This window comes from Poecilia reticulata, chromosome 13 (genome assembly GCF_904066995.2).
Source record: "Poecilia reticulata chromosome 13, P_reticulata-male-v2, whole genome shotgun sequence".
NCBI lineage: Eukaryota > Metazoa > Chordata > Actinopteri > Cyprinodontiformes > Poeciliidae > Poecilia > Poecilia reticulata.
In genome coordinates, this window is record NC_088842.1 from 22626710 (window position 1) to 22650379 (window position 23670).

General features: G+C 37.1%; 1 protein-coding gene across 3 annotated transcripts in view; it reads left to right on the top strand.

Moving 5' to 3' along the window:
- Positions 1–23670, top strand: part of lsamp (limbic system associated membrane protein) — a 537461-nt gene that overhangs the window by 372841 nt on the left and 140950 nt on the right. The gene's annotated exons all lie outside the window — the stretch shown is intronic.

Here is a 23670-nt window from a genome sequence, read left to right on the forward strand (position 1 = left end):
TTGGACTTTGGGAGGAAACCTGAGCTTCAAGAGAAAACCTAGATATGCACAATTAGAATGTTTGGTTGATGCAGAAAGGCCCTTGGCTTTGATTCAAACCCATGACCTGCTTGCTGGAAGGCAAAAGTACTTTCAAGTGTGTCACCATGCAACCTCTGCCATTATACAGCTCCATCTACCCCTTACATCAGCCAATCAGAATCTGACTGTTTTGAATGTTTTTCAAACACTCATTCACAGTCACACAATTTATTTAAATTTTTGTTAGTAAATCTTCTTTGTTTGAATGCATCATTTACCAAAGCAGTAAATGGCAAAACTATTTATGTGGATGCAAACATAATCTACATCTATTATAAAGAGGAAGTACTAAAAACTTTAAAAAAAGAAGTAAGAGAGCCATGTAAAACAGCACATTGACTGAAAATTCATGGTTACTCAGAGCACAATATACCACAGTGTAAGTTTTATGAACCAACTGAGCACTGAGCTGTGAAAGAGTCTGTTCTTTAACTTTGTGCTCAATGACTCAGTCACTGTATATTACTTGTGCCTCAATCTATAGAAGCATGGCTGCTTTTGTTTTGTTATATGGGTGAATCAGCAGGAGGAATATGCCACTCCAGCTATCAACTATCAACACAGCAAAAGAAATTCAAGACATGTGGTGTCGTCAGTGTCAGCACTGCATAATCGCTGTGTGAGACAGAATCGGATGGCCCCCTGCAAAGATGCTTACATCAAAAAGAACAGCCTAAAGGCTCCTACATGAATCGATACAATACACTCACAGAGAGGGTGCATAATTCCACTGAGAAAAAAATAAATAAAAAGGCAGCAAAGTTTTATAGCCTCATATATAATAAAGAAGGATTATCTCATAGCTTGTCAGCCAAGCAAACGGTGTCCCTAAAGGGATTTTTACTGGCAGGGGTGATTTAAGATTCCTGTTACTGGTAATTTAGTTTATGCTCATGTACTCAAGCATCTTGCCACGTTATTGCTCTGAGGGTGGTCAGCATCAGCAGCATTCTCACATGCTGCATTTATCTCAGGCATTTAATCATTCTCCCAAATTATTGGAATCATCCTTTACCTTGCAGCAATCTCTACAGCTCTTTGCTGGAAATGATAAAAAAAATTCCATTCCAAGTGTTTAGAACCCAATTTGTATTGAGTAAAAAGATGAACTCTTCATATAAGTTGGTACATTATTTTTTACTGATATTAATGTAGCCAAATCTTCATAGTTATTTAAAAAAATAGCTAGAACGTCAGTTGAGGTCAGATATTGCAATCAACTGTAAACTGACCGAACCAGGTTGAGAAATAAAGGATGGTTAATGTTATGGCTTAGGCAACATTCTTGCTGATAAAGCTTAATTTTAGGGCCTTGTTGTAGTTCTGCTGCTTTTGTCTTCACAAACACAAGAATCATGAAAAAAAGGCTGCAGAGGGACCATGACCTTGCTGTAGAAAAGGAAATGTAAACTCACCTCCAAGGAGCAGTGGGATCTGGTTAGGACACTGCAGGTCTCAGCACATGCTGAATCTTCTCCACTAGAGTAAACACGTGGCTTCCCCTGATGCACACGAGGTCAGCAGTGGAGGTAGCAGTGACAAGGACTGCAGCGCAAAGGGAATTTGATTTACCAAGTTGCAGAGCAAGATGAGCAAGAAAAACAAGACATGACAAACAAATCGACAAACTGAAGTCCCATATGGCAAGTTTATTTACTCTAGAACACCAAACAAAAAAATATGAATAATGCCATGAGCAAATACTGATTTTCCTGTTTGATGCTCTTTTTAAAACGCCATCTGTTGTGATGCTCTCCCTTAGTGGTAGTCATCATTATAATGACTGTAAGAAAGCCCCACAGCCCCCCAGCAATATTTGCATTTGAAACCTTTAGGATTTCAGCTGATGGCAGGTATGACAACATGTCATAGAAAATGGCAAAAGCGGTACAGAGGATACTCATCTACTTAAGTTTTGTTCTTGCCTTTCTCCTTCCTCTGAGATTGGCAACATTTTCCAGTTCACATGAACTGTACAAGCAGAATTATTAATAGCCATACTCAAAGTAGTTAAAATATCTTTTATATGATTCATAGTTTTCCCTCTATTGGAATTGAACTGATTAAAGAGAGGATTGCATCCCGAGTGATCTCATCTGCCAACTGCTGTTTCTAATAAAACCAGGAAGTCAAGGGGAATATAATTTTGTTTCTGGCATAATGGCACTAATGATCACCATAACCCATGGTAGTCATTGAAATCCTTATCCTCTAGATTGCTCTAGAGAGTGTGCTTTAGGAACTTTCCTGTTACCCAGTTCAATCGATCCCCATCGTAAATAGTTAATGGCCCCATTCGAGTTAGTGGAGTTACTTCTGTTCTGTTCTGTCCTTTGAAAAGTATTGGCCAGCTTGTCTAGAATGTACCTATGTTATACAGTATGAAGGCAGTTTAGGTGATATTCTGGCTGCGCGTGCAGCAAGTACCCTTCAAGGGCTATTTTCCTCACGTTTTACCATGTGAACACAAATTTTAAATCAAACGATAGTGAAATAAAGTAGAAACCAGCAATCAGTTTGGTTTGGAAAATGCATTATAAGAATGGGTGGAGAAGCACCTGGAATACTAAATCAGTCATGCACTTCGATCTAATCTGCATTCATGAAGATAAAAAGGCAAAAATAGGTACAGTACTTCCAAACCAAGACCCTCTGTCTGTTTTACAGACTTGTTTTCTCCTTTTGTTTTCTCATACAATGCTTTATGACACCAGAATTTCCTTGCTCATCTCCAGGCGTTAAAACTGATTTGAGTGATAAGGGCCCTTCTGGAGTGGCACAGAATGCAAAGTGGTGCTCTCTGACACTAATTGTTCTTTCATCTTAAGCGGAGGCGTCTCAGCCAATCTCCAAAGGCACTCCCTGATGAGACCTGTGGGGGAGAGAAGACAATGACAAAGGGGCCAAGACAGAAAGCTGACTGATGACATTGTGATGCTTTTTGTCGTTTGGCTATTTACTTAGTTATTTTATTATGGTCTAGTTATCTTAAGATTTCCTTCCTCTTCTGAGTCTGGCGTGCCCCTTCCTGACCTTTTTACTACGGAGAAAACGTATTTGCATTGCTCTGGCTGACTTGCTCCATACTTTATAAAGGGGATTTAGAGATAACACCCGTGAGATTAAAATCCAAATTGCTTGACCAAGCAGAAATAATTTCATAATTGGCTGGGGTAGACTTCACGCATGGGTAGCGTCCAAAGCTGCATAAAGATGCACTCTCCTGGTGGATTCTAGTGTTAATATCAGTGTTACATAGAATGTGATTTCCTTTTGTACAACCTACCTGTCAGTGACATTAATTCAGGGTTCTTTTGCTATGACCAGTATTGGCTAAAGAAAACATCTTTGTGACATAAGATCAAGACATAAATTATTAATTGGACTGTATTTATTCACATTTCAGTCAGTTGTGAAGCAGAAAATAACTTTCTGTATTCTGTGGACATAGCAATAAACCAAGAAAGGACAATACTAATCAAAGGAAACTAAATGGAAATGAATGAAGAACAAAATGCAAGAATAAAATTAGAAACTAAACTAAATACAGAGGAATAAACTGGTATGGCAAGACCTTTCGAGCAATAATTAATACAAGAATAAAAAGACACTATTTCCAGATTAAAGGTAAAATAATATTGTTGAAGTGCCATGGATTTGTTGAGACCATATCTAGTACTGAGAATAAATATATCTTATGGACCATAACAGTAAATAACTGATCACTTATTTATGTTTTAATTAGATTTGATATATTTCTTCAATATTATTTTTCATGTCGGTGTTAATGTCATGAGGCTGATGACTCCATGACACTTTCAATTTGACTCATTAGGATTTGATTAAGAACCAGATTTATTCTTTGTAATTTCTGTCCAGTAAAACTATTAATCTATAATCAATAGACAGGTCTATATAAAGATTTAATCCATGTTTCTGTCTCATATTTGTATGGCATTAAAAGGACCTGGAACTTTAGTTTTTCCACTGAAAAACAAAAGTGGGGGCGGTGAGGGACCTGGATAAAGGCTAGGGGGGCGCTGGCCCAAAAAAGGTTGAGAAAACTGTGCTAGATAATAACTCCAACTAAAACAGAGGTAAACATGCTAACTGTGGCCCAACACTTTAGTGAACTTCAGTGAATTAATCTGCATGAAAGCAAGAGCAAGACGTTAGCTCATTGAAGAACTTTGTCGTGTGTGAAAGTGATTTTAAGCAACAGTAAGGTGCCCCTTGGTTAAAAATACATGTACCTGTATATTCTTTCATCTGGCTAAATAATGGAAAGCACAAACACATTAGAATGTTCAAAGAAATAGCAAGTTAGCACTCAAATTATGTCTACTTGTCCTATTGCCAAATAGATCACCTATTACCTCATGAAAGTGAAACACTAAAAGGAACAATGTCATTCAACTTTCAGCAACTTAAGCACAAAATGCAATGTTAATTGAAGTAAAATACAACATATTCATTTAATAGTCATTGGAAGTCCTGAAATAAAGTGAGCTCTGATGAGAAAGGCTCACATTAGCATGTTTAAATAAAATTATTGTCATTACTGTGCTCTGATCTAGTTATTTATTTGAAAATGTATTCAAATGTTTACACCAAAATTTGTACCGCAATATCCTTGAGCTGTTTCCCTCTGTTGATCCTATAGACTGGATCCTGTCCAAACTGACTTTTAAAGCATCTGCATTATCTACATAAAACACATAGCAGCTCAAACCTTTTGTAATGTTTTGATGGTTCTAAAATTGAAAACATTTCTGTGAGATTGTGAAAGACGTTGTGCATTTTCGTGTGTAAGAGATGAGGCAAATTCAACTTCCTTATAGCACACTGACATTTCAGCCCAGAAGGACGTGGGCTTCCCTGATGATATGATAGTTTAACACAAACGCCGAATTTTTAATGCATTCCATCAAGAAACCAGATGGTGTCATTGGAAAGAGGAGACAGCTCTTCGTCTAGCCGGAAAGTCAAATGTTGATGCGACTCCAGTAGATCCTTTCTGGCAACAGAGCACAGTACAAACAAGTAAACATATCTGCACTTCTGTGTGATTTTCCCCTCTGGAAGAGTTCAAGGAATCGTCCAACCCTGCCTACATCATTATGGTCCAAGTAGTGCGCAGCATCGCCTGCGGAGGCAGTCGCTACAGCTCCAACAGTGTTGTGCTCATTACTGTCCTCTTACCCAACGAATCCGCTAATAAGTGAGGGAAATCAGTTAGTGTGAAGCGACTGAAGTTCGAAGCGGTAGAGGACACTATGGGCTCTCTTTTTTTTTTTTTTTTTTTTAAATCTTTAAGCCATCCATTGTTGAAATCGATTTTTCCGCTTTAGTGATTCCCTAAGGAGCCATTTAGTCTGCCGTTGGCTGTGGGCTGAACCATGAGCTCCTTCTTTCAGTGTCACTGTATCGGTTTGTTTCTCTCAGGTTCTCTCCTCCTTTGTTTTTCACACACACGCACCAGACACCAGTGGCTAAAGGTATACTTAATGGGCCACAGTTTGATCCTCTGTCAAGAAGTCTCAGATATACAGTTGCTAGTGAATAGAGAAGCAACTTGAGAGGATTATTTATTGCCTCTTGCTAGATAAATCTACCTCAAAGATACCCTGCAAGTGTCTGCTTACGGAGAGATCCAATTATTTTTAAAGCATCTCTTTGTGTAATTGTAGTTAATTAACATAATTCTAATATCAGCTTAAGTGTTTAACATGGTTTGACAAACTGTTAACCACACATTCACACTCATCAAATGTAGCATGTTAGTTGTATCCTTGTGATTTAAATTGATTAAGCTGTCAGGTTGCTGCATGTCTATCCCTTCTGGCTTTTAGGGGCAATATTTTTGCACCCCTTCATGCACACACTTTGGGATTAATTTATTGTTTTAGCCCACACACATCTATTAATTTGGTGTGAAGGAGGGAGGGAGGTTAGGGACGAATACAGTGCTGATGGGACTGAGGCAGATGTGTTGTTGGTAGTTCTGTGCAAAGGAGACTAGCTGAGAATTTAAGAAAAAAAAAGCAGTGGGGAAGACAAGATTTTTATATCAGAGAAAAACTGGGGCGGGGGGAGCATACAATGTGAGAGTATGGCACATTGTGTGAGAGAAAACGTGGAAGCAGAGAACATGAAAAACTAATTAAGGAAGTCAGTGCAAAGATGGATGTCAGTAAATTCTGCTCTTATGCTATGGGAGGCCTGCATAGGCATGGCTTTGAATCCATTACTGTCATTGTGATTCAGTCTGCTGACATTTGCAAAATTTTACTTTGGGTTTACCATTCCCTTCAGGGTGGCTGTACATCTGCAGGAGATCACTGGAAGGATGTGTGTGTGTCGGTCTGTGTATCTATGCGCGTGTGCTTGTGTGCACTTTGCCACCGTGAGAACTTTCGATTAGGAATAACTCTGTTGCTCATAACTCCCTGGAGGCTGTGATCAATCACTGTCATCAATAAAGAGAGGCCAGTTTGTCAGGAAGCTCCCACAAGCCCCAGGGTCAGATGACAGCAGGGGAGGTAGATTTTAGTTGTGGTTGGTCTTTTGCCTCTGCTGGTGCTCCAAACCTTGGTCCGACCTTTAATGTTGTTAGGCTTTTACCATCTTCCAACAGAGTTACTGTTATCCAGGATTTTGGGGCTCCCAACACTCAAATTTAAATATCTGCCCCATCATTTCTTTTGTTCTCCTACACTTTGTATTCTGCTAATCATAAACCTCTTTAGCATGTTATGCTGTATTTCTGCAAAGCTGTTGGGGAAAACAAAAGATGGAGAGGTGACTGCAAAACATTTTAGTTCTTTACAGTATGAGGGAATGTGACTTCAGAAAAGCACTGACATGGATTGTAACTGGTTGAATATTTTGATACCAAACTGAGCAGAAGGAAATATTAATTGACAAGATTCACAATTTTATTATCATAATTGTATGGTCTTTTAATGGGCAGTCTTGATAAAACTATTTGGGGTATCCCAAAAACTGTTTTAAAAATACAACACAGTAAACACATTTTAATCATTTATATATACTTGTTTTTGTCTTTGGATGCTGGCAAGTCTTGTGTTTCAGTACAGAATTCAAAGAATAACATTCTTTTAAATCAGACAATTGTAAAACTTATCAAAAAGGTAAATCCAGTTTAATTTATATAACTCCAAGTCACAGCAACTGTCTCAAGCCATTGCACAAAAATAATTATATACAAAATCCGGTTGTGACAATTCAAGTAGTCAGTTGAGTTCATATCCAAACCAATTACACAGTCATCATAAAATGTATTTCTTAAATAGCTTTTAGGTGTTGAAAATGTTACAAAACTAATTTAAGAATGGCACAAAAAGATTTTGCTGGAGTACATTCAAGTTTCTACTTACCCTTGCATACATTTTAAAGACATCTTTACAATGTAAAAACTAATTTATTTTGTTGACTTTTTATCTCATCCATCACACAACCTCATTTTAAACAAAAAAATGTGTTGGGTATTTTTACATTTCAGTCTGCATTGTGGCACAGTTGTTAGCACTCATGGATAGCCTGGGACAAAAGAAAATGGCCCTACAATAATGGCCTACCTTGATCATTTGTATGCAAAGGCCCTGGGATGAACTGGTAACCAGTCCAGAGCGTACTCTGCCTGTCACCCAATGTCTTCTGGAGATAGCCACCATTTCCAAGACCCCACAGCCCTCTAAGGATAAGTGGGTAGAGACAACTAATGGATTTGATTTTCACATTTCTTTCTTTTTAATCCATCATGTTTTACTTAATGAATACCTATGGGTTTGACATAATTAGAAACAAAATGGACGTGAAGCATAAACACAAATATTCAGACTTTGTGTCTTATTACTAAATCACAGAGCTCATTCAGACTCCCCTCACTGTACCCTTTATGCTACAATAGAATAATTGTAGCCATTAGTGAAAATACCGTCTCGCTTGAGCAAACAGACAGTTTAACCTTTAGACTGAGGGTTCGTACATAATAGCGGGATTCTATCGTATCTCCTTGTTTCTTCTCAGGGAAGCTATTAACGATCTGTGAAGTAGAAGATAAGGGGCATACATCAGTCCTCTGAATTGCCACAACCTTAGCAGATATTGTTTTAAGTAGCAACACATCATGTTTGTTATATTATTTACACATAAAACTGATGCCATTCTAATTCTAATGTATTTAATCTCACCAGTGTTTTATGTCTAATAGCAATACTGAGATGCTAACGTGTCCCCAATAACTAATGCTAATGTAATATAAGTTTTAAAAATGTTAATGACTAATGTTTAATCCAAGCCAAGCAACATGTCACGAGCCATTTCACTTAAAGTAAAATATATTTTTGTGTCTTGCTGGAAATACGCCTAGTTGCCCAAGAATCAATAAGTAATTGATGTTTATCTTGTGAACTTTATAAATTCATGAACAAATATTACTGCATTTCATCCAATTGTTTGAATATTATTAAACACTGCTATATTTCCTTGAGCATTAGAGAAAGGCACATATAAATCATTTGTTTAGTTTTGTAACTGAGCAATCCATCCATGCATTGGTTTCTGCACCCCCTAACCCTGACAAGGATTGTGGAAGGGCTGGCGATGTTCAATACATTAAGGACATAGTATACCATAGATAAGCTGTTAGTCCATCACTAACAGCTTATCTGTGCATGGACAGATGCACAAGACTAATGTCTGAAGACAACGCCCCAGGGGAATTTAGTCTAGTTAACCACATTGCATGTTTTTAACTTTTTGGGGAAACAATCGTGCTTAGCTTATGAACAGAGAACCTCTAAATTTCTCATGAAAAGTACTCCTCTTAATGTCTTATGTGTTATCAATAACTTGTAGAAATACCAGTAAGTTTAAACACAAGGCCAACATAGACAAAACCAGATCCTCTATTGGATTACTGAAATCCTGGAAAGTAAGTGGCTGGAGGCCATTACAGTCAGTCTTGTAACATCTCAAAAGCTAACCCATCTGATCTTTATATGGCTCATGGCAGCTCATATAGATCCCCATTGTCTTTGCAGTGGATCTCAACCACTGTAAAAATTTTAATAATTATTGCAATGTCCCAGCAACCCGAAATTTGCTGAGAAAGACTGTATTCATGGTCAAGTTGGCCATCCCATTGGAGGACGGAAGAGATTGGCTTGTAGAATCCAAAGAACAAGCATCTAACGCTGGTATTTGCATGCTTGGAAGCAGGGTGGAGAAATTTCACAATCCTGCTCGAGGTTTTATTGCAGAGACTACATGAAGGCCTCTTTGGGATATCTCCAAAGGACTAAAGTGACATTGAAATAAACTAAGAAAATTATGAAAAATCTTTCTTTGAGAGGAGTATTTTGCTCCACCACCCTGAGATACTACTGGATTAAAAGGAAGAAAATGTCAGTCGAGGGTGGCGTTCAGGTGATAACTGTGCAGCTAGACAAGTTATGCCAGACAGGGAAGCCGCCAAAGTGCAACTGGTACAAGTGCTTTGACAAAAATGAATAAATATGTGGTATTTCATATGCTAAGATGACTTATCACAAGTAACACTGTATTAGCAGTAGAGGTAATTATGTGCTAAAGAAAACCTATGTTTCTCCCCCGTTCTTCATGTTGGCATGAGCTGACTGATGACATAATGCTAATGACTGGTGACCAAATTATTCTAAATGTTTTTTTACACCCAGCTGTGGTCTTCCGTTATAAAAACAGCACTGGAACTCAGTAGTGCTAAAAGTGAAAGAATGTTAATCTGCTGGCAGCTCTAGAGTAACGCCAAATGATGAATAGCAGAAATTGGCACAGAGACCACAGAGCTTAGAGGTGGGACTTATTTTTATTTGGTTTAAATACCTTTTTATATTTAATCCAAGACTTACAGGAAACAAAGTATGAAATATTATTGACTCTCAGTCGAGCACAAAAAACAAACTACAGAATTGATTACATTATTTTTCCAAATATTACACAATTGGGGCACATTTCATTCCTTTTTGATGCAATGTTAAATGAAACCGAAATGACAAGTTGGACTACATATAACAGGAGCGAATAACTGCAAATGGTATTGTTTGATGACTTCTAAGTATTGTCACGGTCCTTTATACAAACCCACTGTAGATAATGCACTGCGAGTTGTGCCAGATCTACGGCTTCTCAGACCAAAATGAAGGGAGCCAAAACCTGACTTGGAGTCCCTCGGCAGCTTGCAGGGTCATCCGTCTCGGAAAAGACAGAGCAATGTTGTCTGTGCTGTAATCCTGGTCTTTGTGGAAGGCTTCTTATCAAAAGAAAAAGGTTTAGTGTGGACCAGCCACAACACAGAACAGTACAGTTAAAACCACACAGAGTACAGGGATATTTCTTCTATGTAAGGACAGTGTCATGTCATCTCTTTATGGCAAAAAGTTGCTGACGAAAATGTTAAAATATATTGGATTTATGCTCAAACATTGGCCTCAAAGTGAGGCTTTAGTCTCCAGTCATGAATACGTTGTACTGTAACGTTGGACTATATAGATATAGTTTGGACATTGAGTTGATTCCATATCTACTACATTATTGGTTTGAACTTTTGACCAAAAAAAATCAACACAAAACAACGATCTTCTGATAACAAATTATTTGCTCACTAACTTTGCTCAACCTGAACTTTAAGAACCCCAAAACTGTAGCAAGAAGACGGATCTATTCCCTGTCATATGAAGAACGTATATTTCATCAGTGCCCATTTATTACTCAATGTGATGTTAACAATTGATTTGCTGTACGTAGTGACGGGTGGAAGGTGAGGGAGATATTTTCAACACAGACGTAGAAATCATGTCAAACGAAAGCAAAGGCAGACGAGGATGAACCGTGATGAAAGCCTTGCACAAAAAAAGAACCTGTAGAATAAAGATACAGTGGCTAGAACAGGTTCTGCTAGAGTTCAGGTCTCCAGTGCCTTCCTCAGTTTTTCCATGAGCTCTGACCTTTCACCTCACTTTAATTCACATGGAACATACCTTGCTTCCCCTCTGCCTACTTTACTGTCCTCTTACATCCTTATCTTCTCGGTTCTTATCACCTTTTCGACTCCATTCCATCACTCATTATTTTTTTTGCCTCATGTGTATGTGGGTGAGTCTATAGAAGCACTAACTGTGGTTATCTCTAGAGAGGATTGTGTAAATGACTGGAGCTGTAAAAGTGCCCAAGACCAAATTTGGAGTTGAGAATCTTAGATTTGATTAAAAATTCTAAAAATTGCATTATCTCAGAGTCTGAAACGGCTTTAAATCGACTGCTATAGTTTTAATTACTACCACTACAATCTGTTTTGGCTACTGAAAGCCCACAGTTCTGTGGCTGGGATTTAGACTTTGCTGAAGCAAGTCAGGTCAGCTTAATTTAGATAATGTAGTAATTTAGATAACATCTGTCTCGTCATGACGTTGCTCAAAAAGAGAGTAGCACAGAGACGGGTAGGTTTGTAGTCTAAAAAGAACAGAAGGAGCCACCGATTAATATTTACTTAATAGCATAGATTTTTGATTTTGTCTTGTCAGATAGTGTTTGTAATCTTGTTCTTGAAAAATAAGTCTTAAAAAAAAGGTAATAGCAGCTCACCTGTAACAACCAAGGGATGCAAAATGCAACCCACGAAAGCACTGCAAATTGCTATAATACTAACAATGTCTAGCCTTTAATTTTTTTAATTTATCTATTGTATCATATAGAAAAAAAATATACTATGTAAACGACATTGTACTAGTCACAAAATATTTCTAGTTATAATTTGTGATCATTGGTTGGAAATGCAAAGTAACATCACCATAAATATCTGACAATTGTTATTTCCCACACATGTTATTTTATATTAATATTATGATAAATCAACTCTAATGTTCTGCCTGTTGGGAGGTTCACACTGGGTGGGGTTTATTGAATTATTAAATTCTAGCTTTTTAATTTGTACGTAGATCTTCTGATATGGCATCCTAGATTTTAACAATTGAAAATATCCTTGAAGATAAAACCTTTTGTTCTGTGGTTTAATTAAATCGAATCTTAATTTCAAAACAAAGCTCTGTCCCCAGGAAGTTTTACACAACCACAATCTGCCTTTCTTCTGACCTCCCCATGTGTGGGGAGGATAGGTGCAAGTGTACATATTGCAGTGAGGCTTGGCAAATTGGTCCATGAAACACTCTAAATCTCTAGGGTGGTAGCCATATTTTTAAAGATAATCTGTGATTGTGTGTGATTTCTCCGACACAATTCAAACTGAAAAGATTGCATTTTTATAATCTGAGGCCGAGGGTTTTCAGGAAACGCTGAAACAGTGGGACAAGGAATTAAGCGATAGGAAAACAGATCTAGTGATGATCTATTAGACACTTTCAAACATTTCTCTTCAGGTTTTCTCTCCGGTGATGGCTCAGAATGTAAAGTGGGCATGAGGCTGTGCATACCTCCATGTTTGTATTGTGTTTGCGTGTTGGTTATGTATTGATTGCTGCAGGGTGATGTTTTATTAAACAGGTGAGAACGGAGATAGAGAGTGTCAGAGTAGCTGTTGTCCTTCACAATTGTTAAAGCCCCTTTCAGTTGGCCTTTTGCACTTTTTCCCCATGGAAAAAAAAACCAACTAATTTTCTCCTCTCTGCTCCTGTTAATCCTTAAATCAATCAGCAGAAGATTCTAATAGATTTAAACATTCCAGGCCATCTTTCTATCTCAACATAATTTATCAGTCAACTTAGTTGTACGTAGGTTAAAAAAACCAAGCCAAAATAATATATTTAGTTTAATTTGGATACAAAGTTTCTGGTGGTGTCTAACCAACTTTTGTCAGCTATAAATTATGTAATGTATGGCCATTATATTAATGAGAACAGTTGTTTAATATTATTTTATCTTACAAACCTTCCCTCAGCGTCTCCCTCTTTGCTTCCAGCCGTTACTTGTTTGTGTACCGTCTGTCTTTCACAACCAGCTCTGCCTTCTCTTAGCTCGGCCTTGTTTCAGTTGTCTACCTCCATCCTGTTTTTTGACTTGTCGTCCATCTCTGTTTTTCCAAATCTCTCATTCTTTTCTCTTTTCTTCCCTTGTGCTCATCTCTCCCAACCTCTCCTGAGGAAACCGAATCGACAAGCCCATACAAATGGACATGTCTTCATGCCCTCCTCACCTTTATTTATTTATTTATTTATTTATTTATTTATTTATTTATTTATTGCCTCTGCAGCTCTCACAGTCCTTCAGACAAGGATGGACTCCATCTACAGATCCTGTGTTTCTTTATTCCTTACTCTCCATTTTGACATTCTTCTCTCGTCTTTCTTCTGTATGTGTTTCTGTCAGGTTATTTTTCCTTTTGTCATTTCATTGCACATTTTGTCTAATCCCACACTGATTGTCTCTAGAAAAAAAGATTCTCCATTCATTTTAGGTTTTCTTGGATCAAACTGAATCATAGTAGGGGCCAAAATAGGGGCTTCTGGTGTTGACTAACCAGGTTATTGTTTATTTGTGAAAAATCTATATTTTAATATTCCTTTTAAATAGGTCAGGTAAGCTTAAATGGGACTAAACTTAACTGTGTTAAGGATTTATTATGCTTGTAGCTAGGTGAATGTCAGACATCGCACTCCACATTTTTTTCCAGTCGTACTTAAATTGGGTAATTCTTAGAAAACCTTTAACATTTGTTTGGCTTCACTTAATGTTTAGTAAATCTATAAAATGGGACTTTCAAAAATTGAAAGTCCCATTTCAAAAATGTACAAATTATGACTAATTATAGAGAAAAAGCTAATTAATTTCTGGCTCTTTGAATATTGTTTTCTCTATATTTGCAAAAACTGTGTTTTATATTGCAAATCCCTCTGGCCTTCAATGCTCTGCCCACCATTTGGCACTGGTGTAGATATTCTACTCAGCCTAAGGGACATGGCTTCAGACAAAACATCTTCAAGTGGGCGTTTGGCCTCAAGGGGAACATATGTGGTAATTGCTTCTTTCACACCTCCAATTCATTTTCATTCAAGCTTGTGTGCTCAGCAGTGTGGAGGAAGACACATCTCTATTTCTGAGGCACACTTTTAAAAATCATGCAATGGCATGTTTCATATTTCATTGCATAAGATCTTTTGAAACGAATATGTGCCTGTGGACTCCTACTTTCATTCCAACATCAATACTTGTATTTCTTTCTGTTGTTTGCCACCAGTTTTGGTGCACATGTGGAAACGATGGGTGACTGTAGAGCGGCAGCTATTTCAAGGTGGCCAGTGGCTTATTGATTTTCTCAATTTTTTTTTTCTCCAATAATGCCGAACAGAGGTTGTCAGACAGATTGATTGGGAGTGCCTCTGTTTGTGTGCCTTTGTGTACTGGTGTTTGGCCCACATCACCCTGCATCATTCCATACTGAATAAGATGAGCTGTTTAAACACTTCTCATCCCTTTAAAACTATTCAGCAGGAATCACTCAACTGGCAAATGACAGAAACGACAAACGATAAGATCCTTGCTGACATCCTGTAGAAGTTTTTTTATTTTTTATAAATTTTTTTATTGGCAATATGGCTTTCCTATCTGTGTATCATTTTTGTTGGTGGGTGTTTTGAGTGAGTTAAGTTTTCCATGCATCCAATGACTTTTGTGCAACTTTCCAGCACGTTACACGTGTTGTTGAGAGTGAATGGTAGTGCAAGAAAATACGATAATAATTCTAAAATTTCTATTTAATTCACAGGTTCCCCTTTGGCGTTATATTTTTCTATTACTTATTTCTTTGAGCATACTATATAGCCAAAGCTGCACCACAGTAATAGACAGAGTAAAGATTTTCTAAAAAATAAAACAAAATAAAATAAAAAAAAGTCTGTATTAATCTTACATGTTCAGTAAAATTTAAATGTCTCAGACCTTTCTGGCATTACATATTAAATATTTGCAGTGCGTTGAATATGCATTCAAATGAGGCTTGCTTGTCAGATAGAAAGTATATTTTTTGGAAAATGACACATTGGTTGTTTTAAACATAATTTTTATTTATTTTATTTTACAAAATGTGGTGTTAAATTTTTTATTGGTTGAATGTAATATTAAAATGCCTACTGGTGTTTTCTTTAGCTGTAAGTAAAATATGATCATAATTAACAGAAATAAAGGCTTGAAAACATTAGTCACTGTGTAATTAATCTGTATAATATGTTTTACCCAGGGAACTAAAAAAAACTAGCGTTTTGAGCTTTCGACTTTTGGACCACCGTAGATTAAAAAAAAAAAAAAATCTAAAAACTTGTTGTCAAAAGAAGAGGCGTGCCCAGGGAGGCATTCATGCAGAACCACTACTGATGTCGCCATACTGTCAGTTATGAATCACAGCTGGAAGGTGGGGGATTTAGATGAAAAGATTTTAAACAAAAATACTTCTTAGAAATAATTTTATCTCCCAGACACATACTAAAAAATCATGCCCTGTCTGACACATTTGAATATATATGTATATATATTTATTTATTTTTCCTCAGGCGTTACTATCTCCTAGTTGAAGGTGTATCTCTGAGTTTTCAACAGCTTAATAGTCTGGTCCACACATCTCAGACCGGAGGAGATTCTCTCCCCGACTGTTTCATCCTGAACTTATTTCTGCTCAAACCTTATTACAGTCTGTAGAGTAAGGCGGTGCTTCTGTGAAACAACCAGCTAAGCTTGTCCACGAATGAAAAAGTGTTTTCAATCAGTGGAGCCAAATTGAAACTGTATGATACTGAAATGAACATTATCAGTGTAGCACTCCAACGACGGCAGAAAAAGATGTACCAGTAATAACGTGAGTTTCTATGCAGTGAAAACTGTTCGTTCCTGAGATGTACCATACGGTTTTTCAACCAAAGCCGGGCATTTTAGCAACTGAAAAGTTGTTCAACAGAATTTTTTTTTTTTTATTATTAAAGTTTTTATTAATGTTTCAGAGCATGTTCACAACCTTTCCCAACCCCCCCACCCCCAACACACCCTCATGAAATAAAATACACAAACAAAATAAAACCAAGCAAGAGAGAAAAAAAAAAAAAAAAAAAACAGGTCAGTGCATTACAAATCAATAAAAGTTTCACAAAAGATTAAATATCCTCGGTGTTAGCAGAAACAACCACAGTAAACAGAAGTAGTCACTCGCTAGTATTTTCCAAAACAATAGGCCAGTAGTACCCTAACTTGTCCCCATGTTACAGGAGAGGAAACAGTTCCAGGATTTTTTGAAGTTCTCCATGTCATCATTTAGTTTGGCCAACATTTGTTCATATGACACTATTTCCAACATTAATTCCAACCAGTCCTTAATATTTGGAGCGGATGGAGATTTCCATAATCTGAGGATTATTCTGGCAGCCGTGACCGTCCCCACCTGCATTACAGTATTTTGGTGTTTTGACATATTGGGCATCACTGTTTGATCCCCCAACAAGCAGAGTCTTGGTGACATAGGTATCCCTAAACCTATCCACTTTCCAACGTACAGCAATACTGTTTTCCAGAATGGGAAAATTAGTTTACATTCCCAGAACGCATGTATAAAGGTTCCCGGGTCAGTTTTGCATTTCCAACATAGGTTATTGGTGAGCAGACCCATTCTATGGAGCCTGGATGGAGTGAAATAAAATCTATGTACAATCTTATAGTGTGTAAACTTCCCTCTTGATTCTCTAATATATTTCCCGTTATTTGATAATATTTTCAACCATTCTTCATCAGTAAAAGTGCATCCAAGGTCCTGCTGCCAGATAGTCCCCAGACTTTTACATGTATCACTTTGCATACTATTAAACAATTTGTAATATGTGGATGCTTTATATTCAATTCTACTTGAGCCCATATATTCTTTTATTGGATTATCTTCATATATGAATTTGTCTTTAATAATACAGTCTCTAATTTGTAGATACAACAGAATTTTAAAGTTCTAACATCCTTACACTAGCTTCCTGCAGTTCAGCGAGTACTCTTTAAAATAATGTTGTAAGTTTACAAATCGCTGAACGTCTTAGTGCCACAATATATAAAATATCTGTTGTTGTATCAACCTTGCAGACCTCTCAGGTCTTCTGGTTCTGATGTGCTCTACATCCCCAGAATCAGAACCAAACATGGAGAAGCAGCATTCAGCTTTTATGGACCACAAATCTAGAACAAAATTACAGAAAATGTTAAAATGGCCAAAACACTGAGTTCCTTTAAATCTAGACTAGAAACCCTAATGTTTGGAGTTGCTTCTGAATGAAACCCTAATCAACATTTTGATGTGTAATGATGGCACCCCCTTGGACACACTGCCATGCAATTTCCCACTCATGTTCTGACTGATATGAACAGCAAAGTGAGGTGCATGCACTGTAAAAAGAGGTAATGGAGTTTGCTTATAAGCTTAATGAAAATTTAACTTAAGATGTTTTTGTCCATAAAAAAAAAAATGTGTCCATAAAAATATCCTGATCAATCCTGCCTGCAAAATAAAAGGAAAATACAAGAGGCCCATTACCTCTCAATATAATTAATTAAATGCCAACTATTTGGCACAACTTCTCTCTGGCCTTCTCATTAACCTTCCCTCTTCTGACGGTCAGAAGAAGTAACCTTTTCACAATTCACTCATGGTCTTGAGACGCTGCTTTCTGAGCGGAATAACATAATACCCATGCCAGCACATTTCTCTGCTGTTCAGTCTTTGTAGCACAAATAATTGTATCATTCGTTGACTCTCACATCCTTATTTATCTTTCAGGAACTAATTAATACTCTGAACTGTTGACTTAGGCAGAGAATCTGTTAGAAATGCTTATTGTCACCCATGAAAAGTTCTGCATAAAGCCAGAGGCCATCTTTTATTGTCATGTTTTTTAATTAAAGTTGCCTTTTTATCCTACCTCTGTTGTTTGAATTAAAACCATCACTTTCATAAAGCCGGGTCATTATTTAAAATGTTATGAATCCATAGCTCAGAGGCAACAGCAGGCACATTATGACCACATCAACAATCAATTTTACTGGTGAACTTAAAGCCACTTCCCCATATTAAACAGCTCTGGGGAACTGAGCAGATCACTTATCACCATGGAGAGTCTCAGCTTTGCAAAATTGAATGGTTTATGTCAAAATACCAATAAATGTCATGTTATCCATGACCTGCTTCCCACACCTCACTTTTCTGTGTGAAAAAGGAATCAAATCAAAATCAATTTTCTTGGCTCAATCTAAAATGAGCTTAACCCAACAAAATGTCTTTCCTAATTGCACCAATAGTGTTGGGTCTTGCTGACTTCGGAGGCGACACTAACGAGAAAATGAGTGTGAATAACTGTAAATAAAAGATGTCCTTAGTAGAATAAATGTGACTCTTCCTTTATGGAATTTCAAAAATTTCCTTGTCAATGCATTTCATAAAATTACAGGGAAAAACTTGTGCTAATTTACTGTTTGCATCCATTGTATTCATTTTCACGATTTTGACAAGCCTCCTCCAGTCCCTCACAAAATGTGCCTTGAATGTTTTAACATTTGTCACATGACAACCACTAACTTGAAAGAATTTTAATATGATTTTATGTGATATTGTGGATCAACACATAGTAGTGTGATGATTGGGAGGGGGGGAGCTAAAAACCAGAAGATATCCCGTGCAACCAACTGTCTTGGGAGGTTACCTGCATAAAAAAATAAATAAATAAAAATAATCCTCTTGGGTTTTATTTTATACCCGTTCTGTCAAAGCCTGAGATGTTAATTAAAAATGAACAAACTGCATGATGACAGCACAGGAATGCGACAAACAGGTCAGGGATAAAGTTGGTAAGAAGTATAAAGCAGGGTTAGGTTATAAAACAATATCTCAAACATGGAATATGTTAAGGAGCAATATTCAGCCCATCATACCAAATATCCCTATATATATATATATAACATGGAAGTCTTTAAATATACAAGTCATCAAGACATACTACATCAAGACGTCTCCCAAAAAACCTGGGGCTTCATCTGCAGCTGAGGTGTTCCTATAAAACACTGAGCTGAACTCAAATGCTCACCACACTATTCAGATTTTTATGTGTTAAAAATGTATATTTATATCTCCTTTTTTTTCTTCTACTTTATTACTTTACAGTTTTTTTCTTGATGATCATTTTGTCTGTCACAAAATGATTTTTAAAATATATAAAAGTTTGTGGTTGTAATTTAACAAAGCATAAAATGACATATCTAACAGATGTCTGTTATTTTTTCTTTCATGTGGTTTCTTGCGGGCATTGGGTGTGGCTATAATCCTCTTGTTTCATCCACGTGTTGCACAACCCTCCCTGCAGGTAAGAAAAGCTTTTGTTTGTTTCTTTTTTTGCCTTTTTTTTTTTATTTTTTAAATTTTTTTTGCTTTTTCACACACACTCGCAATGTACCCGACAGGACCATTTAGTGATGATAAACACTTGTGTGCATCAAAGTTTGCATCACTGACATGACATAATGACGAACTGTGAACTTGCATTTGCATAATCAGTGTGTGCACTCCTGGATCTCATTGAATATTCATATGATGCTGAAAACAACTCTCCGACTTCGAGAAGGAGATTGCTGTCACAGTCCGTGAATCACGGAGCAATTTTAGCTCTTGAATTGCACTGTAATCAGCACAGCCTGCTGCCATCCCTTATGCACATCTACAGATCCACACGCACACAGACACGCATAAATGCGCACCATGATCCACTCCATAATCACTGATGTCTCTTTCACACCAAGGGACAGTTTTCAGTAAATCCCACTGAGGGTTTGTAGCTGGATGTGTCACAACCTTATCACTTTAGTTCCTCTTCACTCAAGACTCTCTTCTAAGGGGCAGACCTAATAAACTGAGTGGACATCTACAACCCTGGAATGTCATGTATCCATCAATATAGTCCATTCAATTCACTCCCAGATGGGACTATGGGATTCTTAAAAGCACTGAAAGTGTTTATCTCCCAAAACCAATACTTGGGAGTTCAAAACCTAGGGGAAATGGGGAGAGATCAAACAGTCTCTTGTGGCCGTGGATGAGGAAATTTCCTTTGCCCATCAGTTTTTGTTGGAAGCAGTGTCACTTCTGGTTAATGGTATAAAATGCTTGTGACCTTTAAAAGGAAGTGAAAAAAGACTGAACTTTGTCACTTGTGGATCTACTGATTTTCTACATCCTGTGACCGTTAAGTAAAGGCCAGAAGTCATTGGTGTGCTTGCGATATTTGTGATTCAAAGGGTGAAGAAAAAGGAAGATGAATTAAAAAAAATGATTCTTTCATATATAATCTACAGAGAAGCTACAAAACACACACTTCATCTCCTGTTCACATTAGTTTATAATGTTTGGATGTTAGAAACACAGTAACTGGATCAGGCTAAATGGAAGCATTAGTGCATCCCTGTCTTTTGCACAAATTAAGGAAAGCTACACAAACCTTTCTTTTGCACCCGTCAAGTTTGTATAGAATATTTACTTTTAGAAAAAGGTATGTTAAAATCCCGGCAGGTGAGAATATCAAGCCTGATTTACACACAACTTTACAGCATATATATAAACCACAGCTGAAGCTTTGCTGCAGTTGTGTTTTATATATTGTAGTATAAAACAATTTGGTATATTGAAAAGCTCAATGGCTGCAAGATGAGCCCAAATCATCACCCCTCTACCAACAGTCTTTCGGGTAGGCTTAGGTGTTTGTTCTGATAAGCTCTTTGGTCCTTGCCACGGGGAACCATGCATTATGAGTAAACCTCTTGAATACCGCCTCATCTGTTTAGAGGGGATTGGCAAATAGGTTCTGTGGTTCATTCCAATGCCACTTTTCAAACCTCACCTTATATTCTTTTCATATGAAAGAGTCTTTCTCCTGGCAAGATTTCCATAAAAGGCAGACTTGTTCAGTGTTTTATTAGTTATCCTCTAGGTTAACTTTTTACATTTACCACTCTTAGCTTTTGAGGTAACTTTGTAATTTTTTTTTACTTTCTTCAGTACACACTCTGGTAAATTTCCTGACTTAGATTGAAAAGGTTTCAAAACATGACCAGGTAAATGACCAACAGCAATTCCTTAAACATGCCACATAATAAATAAATTAATTATTTTGAAAGAAATTAAAATGGCTAAAACACTTGCTTCTTCTGTGGTTGTATTTATGGCTACTTCTTAAAAAACTGTGTGAAAATTATATTATTTTACTTCGACTTTATACAAACATACTCATACATACATACATTCATTGTTTTTCTTCATATGATTTTGGTGATTAAGCTGTTGAGAGATCAGTACGCAGTAGAGTCACACATCTCTCCTGGAAACAGTTTTATTTATTTTATTAATGGGGCCTTCATTGTAGACTACAAAAACGTACCCGCATTTTATTTTATCATCTTCTGCATTTATAAAAAAGACATCTCTGTCTTGTGTGACTTATCACAGAGTAGGTGGGATGTAAGGTGTTGATACAAGCACTATTAGTTTGGGTTGTTGTCAGCGACAATTAATTTTAGTCTCTGTATCTTAAACATTACTGACTCATTCTGGCATATTGATTCCACCGGTATAAAACGGTGTGAGTCAGCGATGCTTCAGACATTTGTCTTCTCAGGTTTGCAGTATTTAATAAATCGCAGCCATCTCACTCCCCGTTGCACTTATTCATGGTCATGCTGACTGCTCATGTCATAAACTTTATAAGACTTGCAAAATTATTTTAGCCTTTTGAACTTGCTCCCACTTTGATATGTTACAACTGCTAGCTTTTGTTTATTTTATTTGGGTTTTTATGTGATAAATAATACAAGTTAGTGAGTAGTTGTGACTTGGAAGAAAAATTATACATAGTTTTCTGTGCTATGGTACCCCTTTATTAAAATCCAGTTCAGCTAATTGCTTCTTCGGAGTGTTTCTGTGTGTAATTTAATGTGACTACAAATGCAGCAGTTCTGTACAGTGGTAAGCAAACATAATGCAGACACCTCAACAAACCAGGGATAAAATCATGAAAAAATTTAAAGTCCTGTTCAATCCACAAACAGAAAAACAAAGAACACACCTTCAAACCTACCAATATTCATCTGTCCACCTAAACTGTCAGGCCTTGTAGGGACAACATTAATTATAGAAGCGGTCAAGAGGCCCATGGTAACTCTGGAGGTGCCTCAGAGATCCACGGCTCAGATGGGACTTTTGTTTCAATAAACAACTACCCTAAGCACACAGCCAAACCTGGAATGGTGACCATCAAAATATACTTGTGTTAGAATGGCCCAATCAAAGTATTGACCTACATGGATTTCAGAATCTGAGGCAAACTTGGAAAATCAGTGTATCAAAATCTGACTCAGCTTGACCTGCTTTTCAGAAAAGGGATATATTTTAGTCTAGATCTGCAAAGCTAAATACCCCTAAAGATTCACAGACTACAAATTATTAATTTTGTATCCTTCTGGGAGTTGAATAGAAATGCAAGGCATACGTTTCAAAATTTCACTTATAAGCAAACTGGTAAAACCACATATAATTTTCCCCCACAGTAATGAAATACTTTTATGTTTGCATAATCACAAAAAACAAACGACAAAGTATGTGAAGAATGTGGTTCTAACCTAGAAAAGGGTAAAAATTGTAATGCAAGATGCCATATTTGCACAGTTTTAGGTCATGCTTATGATTGAGCCATCCAGCTAAATCTGTATTAATTCTAATAACTTCATTTCGTCATTCTGCAATATGTGTGTTACATGTGACCTGAATAATTCTGTGTGTGCATTTGTTTGGATGCCTGTGTGCAGATCTTCGTCTCTGCCCTCATGGCAACGTACCAACGACTTCACTTATTGTGGAGAAGTTGCACTTTCTTAGCAGAGCTGCTCATTTAGATAAGAGTGGCAGGGTATTTGGAACATGAATTATAGGGTTTGGGCGATGGCCTGCAGAGCTGCCAGCAGCTGTGGATCTACCAGTACGCCAGCTGTGGAATTTAGAGGAGAAACTGGGACTAATCCTGTTTGTAAAACGTCACAGGTAGAAGGATGAGGGCCTGCTCTGTTGTTGGCATCAACATAGGCACAAAGTGGGTGTTGGATTCTAGTTTTTTGCGTGTAACTGAGAAGCGCCAGAGGGATTTGTGAGGACAGGGACCCATAAATGACCTTCAGCCAACACATGCATGCATGCATAGTTTCGCACTATTAGCCTCACTTGTGGGGATATTGCATTACATTGCTGTTTATTATTCACAGTATGTCCTCTGAGATCAGAATTTCATGCATTGAATTTCTTTGACGGATACTCATTTCCTTCACAATGACACATATTTACCAATGTGTGTTTAATATTGAAACAAAATCAAAAAGCTTTTTGAGATGATTTTATTATTTTTAAAACGTATTTAAAAAAAAAAAAAAAGATAAAGAAATGTTTAGGGTAGTCAACATTTTGATTCATCAATGACATTTTTTCCTATGCTGCATTTCATTTCCTAATTGCATTTAATTTGCTAAGAA